We start from the raw sequence: 20,516 nt of genomic DNA on the forward strand, positions 1-20,516 counted from the left end.
TCTCTCTCTTCTAGCTTGATTCCAGGTGGCTAGGAGCTGGGCACCCAAGGGAAGGGGTGCCACCTGACCCCGTGGGTCTAGCCCTCCCGGGGCAGGCCTTCCAGCTATGGGCAGAAGCCAGCGCTGGGCCACAGAGGGAAGTCCCCTTCCACTCGGCCGGTTACTGCACAGCTGGAAGCTGGCTCCCAGGCCAGGCAGTGGGGGGAGTGCGGGGAGTGGGCGGGAGGGAGGGGGGAAAAAGCCAGAGAAATAGGGGGCAGCCTGACAGAAAGAAAGGCAGAGGGAAAGTGTCAGAGCCAGAGAGAGAAGGAAAAAAGGTCCAGGAGAAAGGAAAAGAGAGGATGTGGGAGAGCGTGCGGGGAGGAAGAAAAGCCAAGGAAGAGAGAATGTGAGTGTGTGTGCGCCGCGCGCACGGAGTGGGAGAAAGAGAGGAGAGAGGAGGAGAGAAAGAGACTTGGAGAGGGAAGGAAGGGAAGGAGCGGTTGGAAGCCAGGAGGAGCGAGCTGGAGGCGGAGACGAAGAAGTGGGGGCGAGGCGCAGGGCGCGGGCGGGGCGCACCGCCAGCTCCATCCCTGGCCGGAGCGCAGCCGGCGCGGGCGCTGGACGGAGGCGAGCCGGAGCGGAGCCACTTCAGCGGCAGCAGCTCCAGGTAGCGCCGCCGCCGCCTCGCCGCGGGGCCTGAGCTCGGGGTGGGGTCCCCTGGCGGGCGCTGGTGAGGAAGGGGGGCCGCCTCGGGCGGCTGCCCGGTTCCCCGCCGCCGTCTTGACTCTGACCCCGCGTTCGAACCCCGGCCCCTCCGCGCGCGCTGACTGTGCCTGACCTTGGGAAAGTCGCTCCGCTGGCGAGCCTCAGTTACCTTCTGTGACTCGCGGGGCCGGGGGCGGGGGGTGGCGCCCTGGGACGCCTTGCGAGCGCGGGATGCAATCCTGGTCGGCCTGCGGCAGTGACTCTGGGCGCGGGGTCGGGTGGATGTGCGCTCAAACCCCCTTGGGGGTGGATTTGGAAAATCCACTTTCGCCGAAATAGCCCCTGTTTTGTTCCCGGGTCTGGGCGCTGGCGTGTTCCCAGGGCCATGTGTCTGTGGGCACAGGGCACGACTTTCTGCTTAAGGAAAGCAGGTAAGGCGCAGGGGGTGGGCGGGGAGGAGACCCCTAGCTCCTCAGGCAGCCTTCGTCCTCCTGGATGCCCGATGCCCGGGGGGCTGGAGCTTCCAGGATGAGCCAGGCAAGTGGCCTCGGCTTAGCGGCTTGGAAATCCAATTGTGCCTCTTAAGTAGTACAGCTGACCTTGAGCGTGGGAGCCTCAGTTTCCTCCCCCATGAAAAGGACCATGTTAACGCCGCCTTTGGTTGTGAGGGTAAGGAGGTGGGGCGGGGGGAAAGTACCTGCGGGTTGTGGTATTCCCCAGTGGCAGCTGTCATATCCTAACTCGCGTGGCCAGAGTCCTGGCGATGGTTGCCTCCTGGGAACTCACTTGTACGTGCCAGGTCCTCTCTGGTCTCCTTTGCCAGAGATGGTTAGTGGTCCAGCTGGGCATGAAGCCGGGCCCAGAGAATGGGGGGCGGTGGTGTCAGGGGTCCCACTCCCCAACTCAGACGTACATCTTGGTGGTTCTTTTAGACATGAGATCTTTGAGATGACAGCTTATGTCCAGTAAAGCCTCCTGGCTGAATCTCACCAAGCCTCAGTTTCTTTATTTGTGATAGAAAGTTAGGAATTCCTCTCTATTCATGAGTTTCCTGTTGCTGGAGGTTATGAAAGGCAATTAGTAAATTAGATTTATTGACATCTCTAGCTTGAGATATGAGGAGATTGAATAGAATGAGAAAAGAACACTTCTCTTGCACCTGCCCCGTGAAGGTCTGGTACTCAAAGCATTATGTATACAGTATTGGCTGTAGTCATCATGATAATCATGGAAGCCGGCGCCATTCAACCCCAATTTACAGATAAGAAAATCAAGGCTCACAGGGTCTGTGATTTCCACAGGGTCACACTGGTGGGATGTGCCTGCCCTGGGATTGGCCCCAGTTCTGCCTGACTGTAGAGTGCTTCTCATAGGACCAAACCACCCCCAAAATATGACTGTGAATGGTGTTCCTGGCACCTGGTTAGTTGGTTTCTTGTTAAACATGTAATAGGAAGAGCTGCTACATAATCACTGGAGAAAGTGGGTCTGAAGGCTGCCAGTGGGGTGGGGGGTGCCTTTGTCAGGTGATTTCTCTCGGGGTCTGGAAGCAAGGAAGGTCACGACTCAACACCACATAGGAAGCAGACACCAGGCTGACTCACTCCAGCCCACCAACTTCTCTTCCTTCCTCTACCACCTTGTCCCAGTTCACCTCACCTCAATTAACCTTAGCCTAGACTTCTCTGGGCTGCAAGAACAATTTCTGCATCCTCCCCTGATGACTAATGCAACTGACCCTACCAGCTGATGTGTCCAATGAGAAAAGAAGGCCAGCTGATGTCCGTCTCCACTAAGGCCCCCAGAGAAAGGGAAACAGGATTAAGTCCCAATCCCAAGGATTTAGCTCAGCTTAGGGAGAAAGTCTCTGGTGATGGGAAAATGGACTCCTTGCTATGGGAAAATGGGTGTCCCAGCAGGCTGGAGAGGTTCCTTTGCCAAAAATGTTTTAAGAGAAGAGGAGGACATCCAAACAAAAGGATGGAAATATGGACAAAGGCTCTTTCAATTGGAAAGATATTCATCAACAATCAGAGAGCACCTAAATGTCTGATAGTAGGAGATAAATTAAATAAACTATGGGACAGCCATGTGGCTACTAAAAATGGACAGTTCTTTTTTTTAATGATAAATTTTATGTTATGTCTATTTTACTACAATATTAAAATAAAAAACAAACTTGAATGGTCACCCATCTCAGGCTAAAAGCCTAAATTCTTTTTTTTTTTTTTAAATTATAGTTGATTTACAATGTTGTGTTAATTTCTGCCATACGGCAAAGTGATTCAGTTATACATATACATATATATGCATTCTTTTGTTAATATTCTTTTCCATTATGGTTTATCACAGGCTATTGAATATAGTTCTCTGTGCTATACAATAGGACCTTGTTGCTTTTCCGTTCTATATATAACAGCTTACATCTACTAACCCCAACCTCCCACTCCATCCCTCCCCCAACCCTCTCCCCCTTGGCCACCACCAGTCTCTTCTCTAAGAAAGAATGGACAGTTCTTAGTGGATGGGGACACGCTTATGCTTATGCATATGCGTATACATGGCATAGTCACAAGTTGGTGACAAGCACATAAAAAAGACTGGAAGGAGATAAGCCAAATGGTGTTAACAGTGTTTGCCAGGGGGAGATTTATGCTTTCTTTATAATTTTTGAACTTTCCAGATTTTATGCAATGAACATATACTATAATAATTAGCAGACATAGAACTGTCTGGCTTCTAATGACAATATACCCCACCCTCTCCCACCTCCTCCTGGCCAACACCCAGGACAGGGCTGGCGCATGGTTGCTTGATAAGGACACCTCTGTGTTGAGGTCTGGCGGGCACCTTAGGAGGAAGAAGGAGTACTAAAATTTTAATACCACTAATATCTGGCATTGGTTATGTTCTTACTGTGTGCTCGTGATAACCCTATGAGGCAGGTACTCTCAATAGCCCATTTTACAGAGAAGAAACCAAGATTCAGATACCTTCAGCCACTTGCCTAGTGTCACACAGGATTCAAGCCCAGGCCATCTAAATTCAGAGTCTGCATTCCTAGCCAGAGTCAGGAAGTGTCAACAGACTCCATTGGCTGACATTTTAGTACCTATTACAGAAACCCTGGGGGACGCAATGCATCTCTGCACTTTATAGGTAAAGAAATGGCTCAGGGAATTCCCTGGTGGTCCGGTGGTTAAGACTCGGCACTTTCACTGTGGGTCCCGGGTTCGATCCCTGGTCATGGAACTAAAATAATAAATAAATAAAGATGGCAGCATCAACAACAATGTTCATAACAGCACTATTTACAATAGCCAAGACATGGAAGCAACCTAAATGTCCATCAACAGATGAATGGATAAAGAAGATGTGGTACATACATACAGTGGAATACCTACTCAGCCATGAAAAAAAAAAAAATATATATATATATATATTTATATATCTCTCCTAATGGTTCTCTTTCTCTTCTCTGAAGAACTCTGACTTATACTTAGCATGTCAGAAATGGAACTCCTGTCCTTCCCCGAAGTCTGACCTACCTGCTCTCTTATTCATCTCAATTCATTGGCAACTCCATCCTTTTGGTTGCCCAGACTGAAAATCCCAGAGCCGTCCTTTTCTTTTGTATTTATTTAAAAAAATTTTAATCAATTTTTTAAGTTGTTGCAGTGTTGTGTTGGTTTCGGGTGTGCAGCAAAGTGATTCAGATACCTATATGTACATGTGTTCTTTTTCAGATTCTTTTCCATTGTGGGTTGTTACGGGATATTGAGTATGGTTCCTGGAGCCATCCTTAAAAGTTCTCTTTTTCTCATATATCACATGCAATGCATCATCAAATACCATTGGCTTTATCTTAAAAATATGTCCAAACTTACAGACTGGGAGAAAATATTTGCAAATGATGCAGCTGACAAGGACTTAATTTCCAAAATATACAAACAGCTCATACAACTCAATAACAAAAAAACAACCTGGACTTCCCTGGTGGCTCAGTGGTTAAGAATCTGCCTGCCAATGCAGGGGACGTGGGTTTTATCTGGTCTGGGAACATCCCACATGCCATGGAGCAACTAAGCCCGTGCACCACAACTACTGAGCCTGCGCTCTAGAGCTCGTGAGCCACAACTACTGAGCCCGCGTGCCACAACTACTGAAGCCCGCGCACCTAGGGCCCATGCTCCACAACAAGAGAAACCACCACAATGAGAAGCCCATACACTGCAATGAAGAGTAGCCCCTGCTCGCCACAACTAGAGAAAGCCCACATGCAGCAATGAAGACCCAACGCAGCCAAAAATAAATAATAAATTTATTTAAAAAAATCCAGTCAAAAAATGGGCAGAAGACCTAAATAGACATTTCTACAAAGAAGACATACAGATGGCCAATAGGCATATGAAAAGTTGCTCAACATCACTAATTGCTAGAGAAATGCAAGTCAAAACTACAGTGAGGTACCACCTCACACCAGTCAGAATGGCCATCATTAAAAAGTCCACAAATAACAAAGGCTGGAGAGGGTGTGGAGAAAAGGGAGCCCTCCTACACTGTTGGTGGGAATGTAAATTGATACAGCCACTATGGAGAACAGTATGGAGGTTCCTCAAAAAACTAAAAATAGAGTTGCCATATGATCCTGCAATCCCATTTCTGGGCATATATCTGGAGAAAACTATAATTCGAAAAGATACATTCACCCCAATGTTCATTGCACTATTTATAATTAGCCAACCTAAATGTCCATCGACAGATGAATGGATAAAGAAGATGTGGTACATATATACAATGGAATACTACTCAGCCATAAAAAAGAACAAAATAATGCCATTTGCAGCAACATGGATGCAACTAGAGATTATCATACTAAGTGAAGTAAGGCAGACAGAGAAAGACAAATACCACACGATATCACTTACATGTGGAATCTAAAATATGTCACCAATGAATGTACCTACGAAAAAGAAACAGACTCACAGACTTAGGGAACAGACTTGTGGTTGCTGGGGGCATGGGGAGAGGATGGAGTGAGAGTTCGGGGCTAGCAGATGCAAACTATTGTATATAGAATGGCTAAACAACAAGGTCCTACTGTATAGCACAGGGAACTACATTCAATATCTTGTGATAAACCATAATGGAAAAGAATATGAAAAAGTATGTATGTGTATGTATAACCGAATCACTTTGCTGTACAGTAGAAATTAACACAACATTGTAAATCGACTATACTTCAATTAGAAAACATTTTTGAAATGTCAAAAAAAACCAAAAAGATCCTACAAGCCGCATGGCATGGCCAAAAAAAAGAAAAAAATAATTAAATTATTTTTTTTTTTGTTTTAAAGAAAAGAAATGGCACAGCAGTGACCTCCAAAGTGCCAGGCTTTGTGCTGGATGCTGGGGACCCAAAGGTACATGAGGTGCCCTCCCTACACGGGTGTGGGGAAGAGTGGTGTGTAAACAGTGTCCTCAGGGCTTTCATGCAGGTGGGGTTGTTTAGGAAACTGTGGGACCTCAGAGGACAAAGGGTGAAGGCTCCCCAGACAAGATGATATCTGAAATGCTTCTGAAAGGATAAGCAGGAATCCACCAGGTGAGTAAGAGAGGTTAGAACAGTGATTTTCAACGGGGCACAGTTTGGTCCCCAGGGACATTTGTCAATGTCTGGAGCTATTTTTGATTGTTACAACTGGGGTGGGGGGCTGTGCTGTCATCTAGTGTGTAGAGGGCAGGTGTGCTGCTAAACATCCCACAATGCCGCCGTGACAGAGAATTAACCTGTCCAAAATGTCAACCACGCTGAGTGGAGAAACCCTGGCTCAGAAGAGAAGGGCCTTCCTGAACCATGGATAGTTACTAAGTGCCTCCTTTGAGACTGTGATTGCATTACTGGCTGTCTGGCCTCCCTGCTGCCCCTCTCTCCCCACCACCAACCAGAGCGGGTCTCTTATTTTAAAACATAAAAGCTGTATAGAGATATAAATCGCATGTCAGAAAATTCACTCCCTTAAATTATACAAGTCCGTTGCTTTGGGTATATTCACAGAACTGTACAACCATTACTGCTCTCTAATTCCAGAACGTTTTCATCACCCCAAAAAGAAACTTTGTAAACATTGGCCGTCACTCCCTAGCCACCCCTGCTCCCACCCAACCACTGATCTACTTTCTCTCTTTGTAGAGGTGCCTGTTCTGGACATTTCATACCCACGGAATCATACGGTATGTGGCCTTCTGTGTCTGGCTTATTTCGCTTAGCATAATGCCCTCAAGGTCCGTCTATGTTGTAGCGTGTGTCAGTACTTCATTGTGTTTCTATGGCCCAAATGATATTCCATTGTATAGATACACCGCATTTTATTTATCCATTCATCAGTTGGTGGCTGTTTGGGTTGTTTCCACTTTTTTGGCTACTATGAATAATGTCGCTCTGAACATTTGTGTACAGGTTTTTGTCAGGACATACATTTTCATTTCTTTGGGGTACATACCTAAAAGGAGAATTATTAAGTCATATGATAACGCTATGTTTAATCCTTTGAGGAACTGTCAGAGTGTTTTCCAAAGCAGGGTTCCCATTTTACATTCCCACCAGCAGTGTCTGAGGTTTCCAGTTTCTCCACACCCTCACCGATGCTTACGACCTGATGTTTGGATTCTAGCCATCCTAGTGGGTGTGAAGCGATATCATTGTGGTTTTGATTTGCATTCCCCCGATGGATTATGAATTTGAACATCTTTTCGGGCGCTTATTGGCCATTTGTGTATCTTGTTTGCAGCACTGTCTATTCAGATCAGAATCATCTTTTGAAAGTTGGTTGCGTCCTTCCCTTACTTAGTCTGAATTGCAAACCCCATTAAGGTGTACAGGCCCTACAGGACTGGGCCTTTTCCCCACCTTCTACTGCATCTCCCCTCACTCACTCTGCTCTGGCCACACTGGCCTCGAAGCAGCAAGCTGGTCCCCATGCAAGACCTTTGCACGGTTGGTCGAAAGGTTGGTTGTTTCCTCTGCCCAGGTCATCATTTGCATAGCAGCTCTGGGGTCAGCCTCAGAAAGGGCTTCACTGTTCTTTCAAGGGGCTCCCTCCACCCCTAGGCCTTTTCTAGCACATCTCAAGGTTTCTTTTGATCGTTCTTTTTACTATCTGGTAAGATCCAGAGGAACTGGCCTCCCGTGTGACCCTGGGCAAGAGTATGCCCCTCTCTGGGTCCCAGATGCCCCCTCTGAAAACCAGAGGGGGCCGTATTGGCTGATCTCGTAGGGCCTTCTCAGCTCTGCCCTTTTTTGACGCTGGCTTCCCTGTGGCAGTGCTGCCAGGAGGGCGCAGGCTTGGCGCCGTGGCAGTGAGAGAGAGCTGTCTGGAGCCAAGTTGGTCACGGATCGGAACGGAGCAGGTGGCGTGACAGATTATCGCCAGCCCCGTGGGGACAGTCTCTAGGAGCATGTGGCAGCCTGGACCTGGTGCCCAGCCTCCTGGAACAGCAGGAAGAATTGTCAACAGCTCCAACAAGGTCTCCAGCTTGGCCACTTTCAGCTCTGGAGTCACCCACTTTTCCCGTGAGAATAATCTTCTAACTTCCAAACCCTCTCTGAGCACTAGAGCCATTCGGTCCCGGGGGCCTGCTTGTGCCTAGTCCTGGGCAGTGTGACACAGAGATGGATGAATGTGACACCTGCCAAAAGATTCCGGTGTAGTGGGGAAGGCAGACGTGTAACCCACGGTGGGACAGATGCAGCCCGGAAGCCATGAGCAAACCTCAGGGACTCCATTACCCACTGCCCTGGGGGGAATCAGGGGAGGATTCACAGAGCTGGATGTTCGGGTGGAATGGAGCGCGGCAGGTAGACAGAGGGTGTCCGGGTACTAAAGGTGGAGAAAGAGGTGTGCGGAGACACAGCTGCGAACCCTCCAGGTGCGCTCAGGGCATTCAGAACAATTAGGTTCCGCCTGAGGCGCCAGGGACCGTGGAAGGAGGTAATGGAGGATTCGATTTGCCAGGGCCCTGATCATGAAAAGCCTGCAATGCCGAGCTGAAGAGTTTGGACTTTGCCCTGTGGGCTGCAGGAGTCACGCAGAGATTTTAGGCTGAGGATAGAGGCGATCAGGTTGCACTTTTGAAAATGCCCTTTCTTCAGACAGCAAGGAGGCAGGTGGGGCTGAGGAGAGAGCTGGAGGCCAGGCACCTAATCGGGATGGCCTTGCTCTTGTCCAGGTGAGCAGGGGTAAAGGCTGAAATGCTGCAGCTGGAGAGAAGACAGCAGATCCAAAAGCTGTTTGGGAGGTAAAAGCATGGGAAGGAGATGGGAGAGTCTAAATAATGCAGGACACGGGAAGAGCCGATGCCAGCCTCCCAGGGTCCCAGCTATGAGGAAGGAGGCGCGGGCGCTGCAGGAGCTGGTGCCTGAGTGTGGCATTTTCCGGGTGGCTGAGAGACAGGATAGAGGCCTCGGGAGAGGGTGATCCAGACCCAGGGGTCAGGATGTACAAAGGCACAGAGGTGTGAGAATATCGAGAGTTAAGGAAAGGGTGAGGCTTTCTGGTTGACTGGAGCACAGAGGGTGTGATAGGAGGGGAGGGGAAACTGAGGCGGGGGAGGGCAGAAGGGGCAGAGACTCTGGCATCGGGAGGCTGTTAGATGCCGGAGCAGAAGTCCCGGCTACAGCACTATTAAACCATCACTTCCAGACGCAGAGCGCTCACTACCCCTGAGAGAGCCCATTGCTAGGGTTAGTCACCCCTCTCCTGGACTCCTTAGCAGACTTCCAGGGCAGAGATGGGTAAATGTCAGCCTGATCTTCAACCAGGAAGAAGGCAGACGCCGCCCCCCGAACAACTGACCAATGAATTTGGTCTAGGGCAGAATTCTCAAAGGCATAATGAAAGGTGGGAGGGTGGTTAGAGAAGCAAGGAAATCCTGGGGTCTGACCTTGCTCTGCGAGAATGCCGGGAGCGTGCCAAGATCATAGGCGGTAGCTGGTGGAGGACATGCGCAGGGAACTCTAAGATATTTTTTTTTTTAAAAAAAGAGCCAACATTTAAAAATGAGGTTTCATTGAAAAGTTTGGATATTTTATTTTAAAGCCAGAAGAATTCACGTAAAAGCCGATTTCCAGCTTCTCTTGCAGAATGTGGTGATGGGGGGGCGCTGGGCCCATAATGATCACAGTGTCCGCCCCTCTGGCCCAGGCATGCATCCTCTCTCTGGGTCACCAGGCCCGGACCCACACAGTCCCACAGAGGGTGCAGACAGTTCACACACAGCCCGCCTGGGTCAGGAGGCCTTTGGATCTGGGAGGCAGAAGCCGCCTCCTAACTTTCTCTTCCTTAGTGCCTTTCCCTTGCCCTGCATTCCCTCAACGGGGCCTAGGAGCATCCTTCTCAGGGGAGGCTCCATGGTAAAAATAGGGCTGGGTGGGGGTGGGGGGCAGCAGAGAGAGGGTTCTAGGACCTTATTTGACTTTTTGGAAGCCCTGCAATCCATCGCGCCTGTCAGTCACAGCACACGCCCGTGAGCTCAGTCAAGTCCACAGTAAGACCCCAGCTGACTTCATTTGCCCCTGATTCATTCCCAGCACAGATTCCTTTGTTTAAGCAGCACCCTGTCCCCATTTGGGGAAATACTGCCTTTTTCGAAAGGTTTATTAGATAGTTAGGCCTTTTTCTTTTCACTTTATGATTAAATAAAACACTGATACGGTTCAGAAGTGCAACATACAAAGGCGCGTGGTGTACAATATACAAAAGCCCCCTCCACCCTGGCCCTGTCTGCCCTGCCCAAAGGACGGGGTCAATTTTGCTATTTTGTTGTGATGTAGCTTTTCAGATTTTCTTTATCCGAAAACATATACACTTCATATATAAACACATGTCTATGTACATATGTATTCTCACCTTCGACATAAGGGGAGCACACAATTTTGCATCTTCGTGTTTTTTTTTTTTTTTTTTTTGCGGTACACGGACCTCTCACTGTTGTGGTCTCTCCCGTTGCGGAGCACAGGCTCCGGACGCGCAGGCTCAGCGGCCATGGCTCACGGGCCCAGCCGCTCCGTGGCACGTGGGATCCTCCCGGACTGGGGCACGAACCTGTGTCCCCTGCATCAGCAGGCGGACTCTCAACCACTGCGCCACCAGGGAAGCCCCCTTCGTGTTGATTTTTAGTCCCTGTAGAATTCATTCTTAGTGTAGAAGATTTTGAATAAGGAGATGTAGAAGAAAACAGTAACAAATCATTGTACTACCATCCAAAGAAAACCACTATTACCATTCAGCCTACCCTTCTACACATATTTTTTTTTTTTTTTTTTTTTTTTTTTTTTTTTTTTTTTGCGGTACGCGGGCCTCTCACTGTTGTGGCCTCTCCCACTGCAGAGCACAGGCTCCGGACGCACAGGCTCAGCGGCCATGGCTCACGGGCCCAGCTGCTCCGCGGCATGTGGGATCTTCCCGGACCGGGGCACGAACCCGTGTCGCCTGCATCGGCAGGCGGACTCTCAACCACTACGCCACCAGGGAAGCCCTACACATAAATTTTATTTGTTGTGTTTCTCCCCTGCAGGTTAACAGGGTAGGCGTAGCTACAGTCACCCTCTATATACAATCTGAATCCTGCTGTTTTATTACTTAAATATAAGCATTTTCCCTTATTTCATAGTTTCCAAAATGTGTTAGCAACAGCTCTAGTAATTCCATTACGGCATCATTTACTCAACTGTTCTTCTAGTTTTGACCGTGTAAAAGTCATTTGCAGTATTCACCTATCGTAAATAATAGCGAAACCTACAGTTTTGTATGTCTTTGGAGTTGTGTTGCGTGAGCACCTTCAGAAAGCCTGGCATCTGGAGCAGAAGCTGAGTAGCCATGAGTTGGTCCCCCAGGGCTGGTGGCTGGGGGGCTGGGAAAGCATAGCTGAGGGAGGGGATGTGGGTGAGGTCCTGGAAGGGGAAGGGACAAGGAGGCCAGTGGGCAGCTGCAGGAAGGCGGGTTCTGGGCCCAACATTGTGCTGAGTGCTTGTACATCCATAGAGTGTTCACACCCACTGAGGGCTTGGGAAGCGCTGGGGCTTCACACACATTTGCCCAGTTACTCCTCACAACAGTCAGATAATGTGAGGATTATTGTTATTTCCATTCTGCCAGGTGAGGAACCTGAGGTGGGAAGAATGCAAGCTGCTGTTCCCTACGGCTGCAGAGAGAAGCAATGCGGCCAGAATAGGACCCGGGTAGCTGGTTCTAGGAGCACCTTGCTCTTAACCCCCACAAGCCTCTCGACACCCTTGTGTAGTTGGGATTATTATCCCCACTGCTCAGGAAGAAAAACTGAGGCTCAAGGCAGAGCCACCCAGCGAACAGTACCTCCCTGGCAAGTAGCAGAGCTGGGATTTGAAACCGCAGCAGCTGCTGGAAAAGACCTGATTTTCATCAGGGTCCTGGAGGCTGAGATGGGGGTGGGGTGAGGGGTGCACTGGGAGGAGAAGCCTTCTGCCCCGAACTCAGACTCCGGGAGCCGCCCCTGTACTCAGACTCTTCCAGATGAAGATGTGTTTGCTTGGGTGCCTTCTCTCACAGGAGAGGAGGACAAGAAGACCAGAGAATGGCCATGGGGAGGGGAGGGACATTTACCGAGGAGGCATCGCGCCTCTAGCGCCATCCCCTTACCTTCACATTTCATCTTCCCAGCATCACATGCTGTGGTTTTATGCCCATTTACAGGTGGGAAAACTGAGCCTCCGACTGGTTCCGGGTTCCTCTCCACTACACGGTGTTATCTTCCTGGCATGAGCAAAATACTCCCTTAAATGTGGGGCAGGCAGTCCTGGGGGTCCTGAAGTGGACTTGGGTGGTCAGTGGCACAGATAACAACAGCCATCCAATCATACAGTGAACTGGGTTTTGCTTTTCGGTTCTCCTTTAGGCTTTCCTGTTTGTGTCAAAGAAAGTTATCAGTTAGGTGCTAATCTGTCTTTAATACCTTATAGCACAGCCTTTCTAATTAGGAGAGGGTTAGGCGGGCTTTTCAGGCAGCAGTAGCTACACGGAATTTAACAGGATCGTCTGTGTTTCCACTGCCTTTATTTTCAGGGTAATCTATTTGAGGGAAAGTGATTCTGGTGGTTACTGTAATGATAAAACAATTCCGTTTGCAATTAATTCCATCACTTTAAAGAAAAATGTTAAGTACAAAATAGAACTGTGGGTTTGGCAAAAATCATGGACTTGGTACCTGAACGCATGAGGTTTGGGAAACACAGGAGGCTTAGGACAGGGTACACTGTTGGCAATTGGAAACTCAGAGGGCTCTTCCCGCCTCTGACCGGCTGTGTGGCCTCGGCCCAGGCATTCGGCCTCTCTGTGGCATCTTTGCCAAGTGGAGTAATAGTGACTCTGCCCTGGCGGTTCCACAGAGTTCTCCGGCAGGACTCAGGATGAGGTAATGAGCCTGTGGAGGGGCCATGGAAAGTGGGGGAGGGCAAAGAGGATTACATAAGATAACCAGTGTGTGTGAATGTTCCTGGCAAGCGTTAGCTGTTTGCTGTGGATATCTTTAAGGTGACCCAGCCGGCTTCAGGACTTTCGCCTTGTAAGAGCAAGCTGTACCCTGCTGGAAGGGCAACACCTTTCTGGAGTGAGTTTGGGGGAAAGAAGAACAGAGAGAAAGGAAGCTATGATGTTGCCGGGGGCGGTTCTGGTGCCCAGCTCTGCTGCCGCCGCTGGTGGTGATGGAGGTGGTGGTGGTGATGATGGTAGTGATTTTGGTGACGGCAATACTGGCAGTGACAATGGCAATGGTGTGTCCAGTTGGAGGGCCTGAGGGCTTTTGTATCCATAGAGAAGCAACAACTCAGGAGCTCTGCGGGGCTGCCCGGAGGAAGGGACTTAGATGTGTTCTCTGGGCCTTCAGAGCTTTTCAGGAGCCTACAAAAATGTCTGCAAACTCACACACACACACACACACACACACACACACACACGTACACACACAAATACCAGATCTAAAAGACAAAAAAGACCCCACAAAATTTCAAGTAATAATTGTTTAATTGGAAATTTATGACAGCTAGTCAGTGTCAGCTCATTATACTGAACAGCTAAATATGAATCCTATTTTCTATGGAATGTGTCCTAAGGATATTACAATGCATTTATTATGCAGTATAGGGTATGCCTCCAGAAAAACGAATACGTAGGGCTCTATAAGGTTTTTAAATGGCCATGACTGAGTGGCAAATAACTTGTAAGATAGTAAGCCCCCCATCGTTGGAAGTATGCAAGGCAATCAGGGATGACTGCCTCTCTGGGATGCTATAGAAGGGGTTCCTGAACACCAGATGACCACTGAGTTTTGTTTCTACCCAGAGCCCTCCTATTTTATTAGTTTGAGGGCTCCTGATTCCTTCTCTCCCACCCCCTCCAGACACACACACACACATCGAGTTGCTGGAGGAAACCTTTGAAATATTCTAAGCTTTTTTGCTGAGGAAACTGGGGGTACTAAACTAGTGGGAGGTAACATGGCAAGTCAGAGTCACACCAGGGACTCAAACTCAGGGTCCAAATTCCCAGCCCAGTGCCCTCTCCACCCCTCCCCTCCCCGCAGGGGAGTTTTGCCCCTGGGTGGCAGAGATTCAGACCCCCCTGCAAACATTGGCGATCCAGGGTCTCACCTCCCCCAGAAGAACCAAGGTAGAATTTTCATTTGGCCCTGTCCAACCCCTGCCCTGAAAAGTCCACCCCAGGTCTTTCCCACACTTGCCAGCCCACTGCTGGCCGTGGGCTTTGGCCAAGTTACAAAACAGCATAAACCTCAATTTCCTCATCTATAAAATGGAGATGAGTAATGGTGTCCATGTAAGAGGGTTGTTGCAGAGAGATTAAACTGGATAATATAAAATACTTAGAACATTGCCTACACTTTCCAAGCGCCCCATAAATAGGATATTATATTATGATGGTTGTTTTCAGTATGCATCAGTCAATCCAATAAATATTAATTTATTTAATAAATTAAGAGCCCCCATTAAGTGCCTGTCCAGGAACAAAAAATTGATCCTGGGGCTTCCCTGGTGGCGCAGTGCTTGAGAGTCCGCCTGCCGATGCAGGGGACGCGGGTTCGTGCCCCGGTCCGGGAAGATCCCACATGCCGCGGAGCAGCTGGGCCCGTGAGCCATGGCCGCTGAGCCTGCGCGTCCGGAGCCTGTGCTCCGCAACGGGAGAGGCCACAACAGTGAGAGGCCCGCGTACCGCAAAAAAAAAAATTAAAAAATTGATCCTGGTCCTCACGATGCCTACATTCCACTTGGGAGAGAGATATACGGAAGCAAGAAAAAAAGCCAAGAAAAGTTGTGCTCTGCAGAAATGGCAGGGATGTGATGGAAGGTCAAGGGAGCTGCTTTGGGGGTCAAGGAGGACCCCCTCCACAGAACTGATATTTGCTCCAAGGTGCCAACGTCCGCATCGGCAACAGATCACAGGCAGAGCCCCAAGGAGGAGAGTGCAGCATGTCCAAGGCACTGGGGCAGGGGCACTGTGGCCAGGTAGCCACTGAGTCCTGAGGGTAAGGTAGGAGGTCAGAGAGGTGGGGCACAGATCCCATGGGGCCTTGTGAGCCAGAGGGAGTGTGTAAAGGGACAGTGTGGGCGTGACAGAAGCAGGAGGGTGGTGCCGGGGACTGAAGGGAGTTGCAGGATGCCCGTCGGAAGCAAAAGTCCAGGCAAGAGATGGCGCTGGCTTGGACTAGGACCAGGACGGCAGCAACCAGGGAAAGTAGCCGCGTCCGAGATGTAGGTATTTCAGAGGCAGGATCCACTGGCTTGCCGATGGGTTGGATGCTGGGGATGAAGGAAAGACAGGAGTCCAGGACGATGCTTGAATATGTAGCCTGATCCCCTAGGTGGATGAAGGGGAGGCAGAGGCTAGACGAGAGACTCAGGGATCCTCCCTCAGTCCCAAGTTACGTGCACTTTGTGGCCACGATGTCCAGAATAGTCAAATCTAAGGAGCCAGAAAGCAGGTTGGTGGTTGCCAGGGACCAGGGAGAGAGAGTGATTGCTTAATGGCCGCGGAGTTTCCTTTTGGGGGTGATGAAAATGTTTTAAAAGCAAATAGAGATGGTAGTTACACAACGTTGTGAATGGACTGAATGCTACTGAATTGTACACTTTGATTTTACGTTATGTGCCTTTCACCTAAATTGAAAAAAAAATATGAAGGAGAAATAAAGACTCTCTTAAACAAGCAGTGACCGAGGGAATTTGTTGTCACCAGATGCGGCTTCAGGTTCCCACATCAGCCATTGGCAGAAGCCAGGTAAATGGCCTGGGATCTTTCACTGAAAGGAAAACACCACAAAAAGAACCGGTCGCACAAATAGTCAGCGAATGAACTGAATTAGATGCGTGTCTTGGAGGGGTGGTTGGCTTGGACACTCAGAGACTATGGAGTCAGTCAAAGCCCTGCCTGCCTCTTTACCAGCTGTGTGCCTTCGGACAAGTGACTTAACCTCTCTGAACCTGAGTTTCACCATCTGTCAAATGGGCATAATAAGAATCTCTGCCTCACAAAGATATTAAATTATCTGTGGGTGCTCAGTAAATGGAAAAGGTCAGTGTCCTGGCCTCTGGTCCAGGTCACCTTCCCCCTCACCGTGATGCTCGAGTGATGACATTCATCATAAGAAAATGTCTACTTTGATGCCACCATCCCTTTCTGGGCTGGTAGACACACATTGAAAGGGTGGGTGGGGCTCTTCAGTCACAGTTACAGAACCTGCCCCAAATTCCAGACAATATTTGAGTCTGTTCACCTCTCAGGTGGTGCAGAGGGGACCCCCACCCCCCCAGGAGGCTGCAGTGCTTGGGACAAGATGAGCTTGAGAACAGAAGTGAAAATGAAAACAATCCTGGCTTCTGGCCCCTCGTGGCTCAGAAGAAATGAAAGAGTGGGACAAAAACTCAGACCACCAGCAGCCCAGGGCCTTTCTCTCTAATGAACAGCCTCAACCAGAAATCTGTTAACTGCCTTAAGAGGCTCTTACCAAAGGTCCAGCCCACTGTGGGGAAATAGTTAGAAATCTGCAACCGCAAAGATCAAAGACACCCTGGAATGGTATTGCAAAGGTGGAAGTATTTTCTGCTGCAAATGCCCGGGCACTCAAGCCATCTCTTTGAAAAGCCCTAAGGGTGGTTTCTTTCTCTATAGGAAAAGTGAAATAGTAACAACTGAGAACAGGGATTCTGGAGTCAGACAGACTGGGGTTCAAATCCTGACTTTTCCACTTGGTGATGTTGAGACTTTGGGTAACTTAACTTTTCCGAGCCTGGGTTTCTGCATTTGTAAAATGAGGAAAAGTTCCCTTGCCCCAGGATGTTGCAATAAAGCATAAGTGAGAGGATGTGCGGAGAGCCCCAGGCGTGTTATGAAGTAAGCATCCTACAGATGTTAATGAGGGAGAGAGGCCTCATTGATTGATGGCTGACTGGGATCCAGAGATCTGGGGTCCCAGATGCTACCGGTTCCCTGGGCAACCTCGGGCCTGTTGATTGAACCTTCAGGGCTGCCTAGTGCCTTCAAAACTGAATCCAAACTCCTTAGCACGCCACCCACAGCCACAATTCCACCCCCACCCTGAGAATCAGCTGGAGAGGTTGGCAGAGGCCAGATCATGCAGGGCCAGGCTTGGCAGGCACTGGCATCTTTATGCAGACAACAGGGGAAGCATTGGAGGGGCCTGGCCTGACCGGCCCAAGGCCTGCGCAGTGACTGGGGAGAGAGGTCCCTGAGGGTGATGAGCTTGGAGCGGTGGACTTACAATTAAGGGGCTCCTGACTGAGCAGACCGAGCGCCAGCCCTGGCCTGGAGCCCTGATCAACCAGGTCCCGCTCCTAAGCGCCCCCTGAGCACACAGCTGCCTTTCCTTTGCTGTTGTTCCCTCTACCCCGTGTGCCCTCCCTATTCCCTTCTCCACCCGCCAAACCGTGTGGCCTGGATGTTAGTTTGGCAATAGGTGACATCTACCCCAGGTAAGAAGATTCAAAATGTTCCGAAGGACATATGGTGAAAGAAGTCTTCCCCCCACTCTTTGCCCAGCCCCCATATCCCTCCCTGGAAGCAATCAGTCCCTTTGCACACGTGCCCTTCCTGGGCCAGTCTGTGTGTCAATGCATGACTGCACACACACGTTTTCCCCTTAGGCATGTCACACTCCACACATGTGGAATCCATCCCACATCAGCCCGAAAGCCTGCGACAGTCCTTTTTTTTTTAATTCTAATTTTTTTTATTTTTTATTTTTTATTTTTTGGCGGTACGCGGGCCTCTCACTGCTGTGGCCTCTCCCGTTGCGGAGCACAGGCTCCGGACGTGCAGGCTCAGCGGCCATGGCTCACGGGCCCAGCCGCTCCGAGGCATGTGGGATCTTCCCGGATCGGGGCACGAACCCGTGTCCCTGCATCGGCAGGCAGACTCTCAACCACTGCGCCACCAGGGAAACCCTAATTTTTATTTATTTTTTATTGACGTATAGTTGATGCACAATATGATGTAAGTTACAGGTATACAATATAGTAATTCACAATTTTTTGATTAAACTCCATTTATAGTTATTATAAAATATTGGCTATATTCCCTGTGTTGTACAATATATCCTTGTAGCTTATTTTATACATAATAGTTTGTACCTCTTAATCCCCTACCCCCACATCACCCCTCCCCCCTTCCCTCTCCCTACTGGTAACCACTAGTTTGTTCTCTATAACTGAATCTGCTTCTTTTTGTGGAAAATAGTGTGGAGGTTTCTCAAAAAACTGTAAAAAGACATATGACCCAGCAATTCCACTCTTGGGTATATATCTGAAAACAACAAAAACACTAATTTGAAAAGACCCATGCACCCCAGTGTTCATAGCAGCACTATTTACAATAGCCAAGGTATGGAAGCAACCTAAGTGTCCATCAACAGGTGAATGGATAAAGAAGATGTGGCACATATATACAACGGAATAGTACTCAGCCATAGCGAAGAACGAAATCTTGCCATTTGCAGCAACGTGGATGGACTTGGAGGGTATTATGCTACGTGAAATAAGTCAGACAGACAAAGACAAATACTGTATGATATCACTTATATGTGGAATCTAAAAACTACAACAAACCAGTGCAACAGTCCTTTTGATGACTGCACTGCATACTGTCACCACAGGCAATTTTACACCATTTCCAGGTCACACGACAAATTCCCAGGAGTGCAACTGCTGGGTCACTAGTCTGTTTTTAACATTCATGGGGTTTTCCAGGCCCGATAAAACGTTGCCGTCTGCACACACATGCGCACACACACACATGCACACACACACGCACACAGCTGTCACCGGCCACCACCCACAGCATCAAACCTCCTTCCCCCAGTTCGCACAGCCTCTTGCTGCCCCCATCGCGGGCCCTGCGACTCACCGCTAGGCTGTGTCTGAACCGCCGAGGGCTGGGACCCCCCTCGTCCTTTAGGTTAGTCTCCCGGCCCTGGGCCCACATCTTGCCCTGGGCTCCTGTGTGAAGGTAAGAAGGGGCCCCAAAGCGCCGTCGGCCTTTCGCAAGTGGAGCTGCAGCCACCGTCCGGGCCTCAGTCATATGGGTCACCATCCCCTGTGCGGCGGCCACTGTGGGGTTTGGAAGGCTTGTCTTCCCTCCTTAAAGAATGAAAGTCACCCGCTGACGTAACTCCCACCTCTCAGGCCCCTTTGGGACTCCTGCCAGGGGCAGAGCTCCCGAGGGTCTGATGCTGCCGCCAATCGCTGATGCCCTCGGCACCAGGTACCCAGGATGTTCAAAACGGCCAATGACAGGGGGAGCGTCCTGAGACATTACGGCTCATAAAGCTGAGGGACTGCCTCAGCTGAGTTGGGGCATCAGGCAGACCCGGTTGGCCTTTGGGCTATACCTCCGCTGGTGGGGTGACCTTCAACCCTTCAAGCCCCCATTTTCTTTGCTGCCACAGGGGAGGGTTGAGGAGGGTAATGATATTCTGTATTCCACCCACCACAACTCATTCCTAGGGAGACACATTCTGATGGGGAATCACCAAGGACCACACTCAAAGGAGAATTTTCCTAGGGCCCTGGAAACTCAGAATTCTACCCACTGGGGTTAAAGAACCCCTCCTTCCTGTGCACCCCAGAAATCACAAGCCTCTGCCAGAGGTGGGTATAAGTGGGAGGTAAAAGTGAGAGGGGATGGAGCAAGAAGACTCTGGAAGACTTCCTGGAGGAGGTGACAGAGGAAGCCAAGTCTTGAAGGAAGAGTGAGAGTTCCCCAGACATGGAAGGGAGGAAGGGCACTCCAGGCAGTGGGAAGAGCATGTGCAAAGGCACAGAGTCAGAATGGGCCTAGGACTTTCAAAACCAGGAGGAATTAAATGCCACCAGAGCTGTTTCTCAAAGTGTTGTCCAACTAAAGGGCACTCGGCAGCAGGAGCTAAGGCTAAAGAGAGAAGAGAGAACCAGGTCACGAAGAACCTTAAATGTCACATCAAAGATCTATCTATACTTAAAGGCAACCAAGGCTGGTATTGGGAAGTGATCAAAGCAGACTTCCCCGGGCGGAGCCCAGCACAGTGGGTTTAATACACACCTGTGAGCACATTGAGTGCATTTAACATACTCAACTGTGGCTGCTCTTCAGGGCCAATTGGCCACCGTGGCCTCCCAGAGGCACTTGATGAGATGAGTCAGACTGAGCAGGGCCCTGCCTCTTGTTACTGCCGCATTTGCTAGGTGATGACCGTAGGTGAAGGGCAGAAGACTCCCCAGGGAGCAGTGAGGG

At 49.6% G+C, this 20,516-nt stretch overlaps 1 protein-coding gene across 5 annotated transcripts in view; it reads left to right on the forward strand.

The window, feature by feature from the left end:
- Window positions 1–287: 287 nt before the first annotated feature.
- The window catches only part of HRH2 (histamine receptor H2), a 47,102-nt gene continuing 26,873 nt past the window's right edge, over window positions 288–20,516 (forward strand). For 3 of the 5 annotated variants that reach the window (XR_009563511.1, XR_009563512.1, XM_060296626.1), the window contains exons 1-2: window positions 288–649; window positions 6,881–6,921. The gene's annotated coding sequence lies outside the window, so the exon portion shown is untranslated. The remainder of the gene's footprint in view (window positions 650–6,880; window positions 6,922–20,516) is intronic. The other 2 variants (XM_060296627.1, XM_030829890.2) reach the window with 2 other exon arrangements.

This window comes from Globicephala melas, chromosome 3 (genome assembly GCF_963455315.2).
Source record: "Globicephala melas chromosome 3, mGloMel1.2, whole genome shotgun sequence".
Lineage (NCBI taxonomy): Eukaryota > Metazoa > Chordata > Mammalia > Artiodactyla > Delphinidae > Globicephala > Globicephala melas.